Here is a 3,630-nt window from a genome sequence, read left to right on the forward strand (position 1 = left end):
AATGTTTAGACCAAAAATTGTCTAAATATTTTATTAGAAACCGTAAAGTTGAAATCTTCTTAACCTTACCATCTTGGCAGCAATACTATAAATTTGATTAAAATGCTTGTTCTATGCGTGAAAAAAACTTTATATAAAATTTTACATGTTTAGACTCAAAATTGGCTAAGTTATTCGGGAGAGGTCATAGGGTTTACAATTTTTTAAACTTTGGCGCTAATCCTGACCCTTTAACATTTATTATTTTGAGCTTAAATCCAAATCCAAGTTACCTACATGTACATTTTCAAGTTTTTCACCAAAAAGTTACGGAGGAGATTTGTAGAGTATTCAAAGGTAAAATCATTGAAATGTGATCCCTTTACAACCAAATTTCTGGCACAAACCCGATTAAACAAGGTTTCATAAAACTCAATACCTCTGATGTTTAATCTCGAGTTTCTGGACTGAAATTTGACAATAGCTTTTTTTGGAATATGTTTGCAGACAGACACACTCTGATAAAATGCGACTTTCATAGATTTTTAGATTTAGTAAGCTTTAAAAAATTAAAAGGAAGAGACCTTAAATTCAAAGTCAAGCGTCGAACATTGCTATTCCAACTGTATTAATAATTTGCAAGATGAAAATGTGGTGATGTCTTTATGTTTTTTCCTTACATTTTCATAAAACATAATTATATATTTGTAAACTGAACGTGTAAATATTACAAATATAAGGTTACATATACTGTACTCATATTAGGACATTATCTTTAAAATGAAAGAACAACAACGGTGATATAAGGATCCTACAAAACGCCATTTAGCTACAGAAAGTATGACATATAAAATAAAATTAAATAACTCATCAGTTAAGCAGAACAGAGTAAAATATAAAACCAAAACGAAATTAATAAAAGCGGTGTGCATTTTCTCCTTTTCCTTTAGTTTAACGTCACAGTTTTCTCCGTGCAGTAACATTTTGTAACCCTTTTATGCAGTGCAAAATACTGTTTATCGTCGATTTAGTATCCATGAATGTATATTGGCAAACGTGTTGTAAATTCTATGTCGCAAGGGAGCTTAGAAAAAAAGAGAAACCCGATTACACTCGTGGTCTTAGTTAACAAAAGACACTTGTCACTCATTTTTCGGTAACAAGTTACTTCTCCTCTCGCAATACTGTTACCGACGACACTCTTACGTGATAATCGGTCCGCGCAACGTCTTACTTTTGTATTCTTCATGATGCTTTGCTATAGGTTTCGTCACACACCACTCGTGCATTTATATACACCTTTCATAATCTCGCCCACCCTCTGTTAAAAAGTAACTAACTTTCAAAATATTTGCCCTGTGTTTTTTGCTATAGAATATATATATATATATATATATATATATATATATATATATATACAAATCAATAAGGAATAAACACACATATATGTGTGTATGCGTATGTATGCATGTGTGTATACATATATATATATATATTCATCAACATATATATATATATATGTATATTCGTCTACATACACATATGCATACATACATATATTTACCGTGCATACACACACGCATATATGTATATATATATATATATATATATATATATATATATATATATATATATTTAAAAAGGATAAATTGGTCATTATGGGGGAGATCAATTGTGTAAAATAGGACCTTGACTAACCTTTCGACCGACCCTTTTAGACAGATTACCTCGGTAGCGATTAAAATAAACCAGTTTGCACATAATTAAAAATGGATAGGAATGGAGTGGTGAAACAAAAACGAAAATCACACCGGTAAAATGAAATGAACAAATAAAGCACCCATGAGATGTCGTCCATAAAACTGAACTATGGGAGGGAATAAACTTGTCTGCAAATAAATGCAATAACAAGAAATATTGGCATGATGTATTCATTTTTAAAAAGTTTGTTGTTTATTAGAGCCCTTCAAAATGTATAATTTATGCGACAACTCCTTTTGCCTTTTGGGCTGCGTATTTGTACACCTACGACCACAAAAATCTTGACAGGCTGTTTGGAAACGGGTCTTGCGTATAATCCGAATGCAGCCGTGTTCTTTTACCGCCCATATGTGTTCATCGTATTTATTTTGGACCCCCGGGACTTTCGAAACACACATTAACATGTTGTCCCAGTCTGCTTCCCAGACGTTGAAACGTACGCCCCAGGTCTTCAGTATCACACCAACATTTTAATTTGTATACAATTAACCCTTTTTGGTAGTGTAGAAAGATCCATTTTTAAAAGCTGGGAAGGCAGTTTTTATGCCGGACACCACACGCGGCTGTACCGCATAGAAAGATAAATACGAGGATATTGAGTGAGATACAACCGAAGTGATCCTGCCGGCACACCCTTTACAGATATAACAAATGTAATGGAGTTTCAGATAAACTTGGCTTTTAGCCGAACCGAATACGACTTGGTATTAAATTTAGCAAGTACTTGGAGAATATGCCTCAATCACAGAAGAGACGTGTTTTCAAATGCAGCAATAGTGATATCAACGGACAAACTGCATGAGTAATCTGATAGAGAGAAATTCGTGACGCGTACTATGACGCCGAATAATGTCGAAACAAGTTATCTTCTATCCGATTAGAATTGCTACAAAAGCAAGACAATAACACAATAGGCATTCGTATTTGAGTAAATGTAAATATAAGACCAAGAAAGAGGTCTACGAACTGTCTGAGCCTCGAAACCAAAGTAAAGAATACAATTTTCTAACGTGCTGACTTCGCATCGCATCAGCCCACCATGCAGGCCATTTTAACATTTTGCCGTTGTCCGTTGATTTTAAAAACAAAGCTAAGCTACTTATATTATTCGCGGTCGGTTTTGATCTTGCAGTACATCGTCTATATAATTTATAATATGTTTAAAAAACATGCGACAAAAATGTATGAATGATACAAAAATATTCGACAACCGTTAGCAGACGATATATCAGTACGTGCGAGTATCTTGTCTCCGGCCAGCACGGAAAATTGTTTAAAACAATTTTAATTTAAACTGTTCCTCATCCCAATGATTTATCATGGTATATACTTGATTTATTCGGTGGTTAAACTAAAATACATTCCAATTTCCTTCTCAATCCAAATAAATTGTCGCAGCAGCGTAATACGACAGTTAATAATATTGAAATAATCATATTACAAGTAGTCCATGCAAGAGTTTACTTTCGAAATTATAACATTAATTATTTCACGCTCAATAATTAAATAATTACGTCCTAAAATTATATTAGAAGGTTATAATGCTTTTTGCCAATACCTTCCTGTATTAAATTTTCATAAGTTTCGCCGCTTTAAGATCAACGAAATAGAGCAATGCTTAGCCAATTCAGTACATAATTCAAATATTACGGGCACGAGAAGATTTATGAAACATCCTGCCAGCAATCTACGTGCACAATAAATATAATACAGTTGAACCCCGGGAGGCGGTATTAATATATACCTGGGGTGGAGTTATTAGGTTATATCACTTTATAGCGGGGCATAAGCAGAATTTTATGCAGTACATATAAAAATGTAGTAACAAAATATAAGACAATATATAATACACATGTATATAGTCAAATAGTCTGATAAATAACACCGTAA

Source organism: Euprymna scolopes, chromosome 4, assembly GCF_053919585.1.
Source record: "Euprymna scolopes isolate OS-2025 chromosome 4, ASM5391958v1, whole genome shotgun sequence".
Classification (NCBI taxonomy): Eukaryota; Metazoa; Mollusca; class Cephalopoda; order Sepiida; family Sepiolidae; genus Euprymna; species Euprymna scolopes.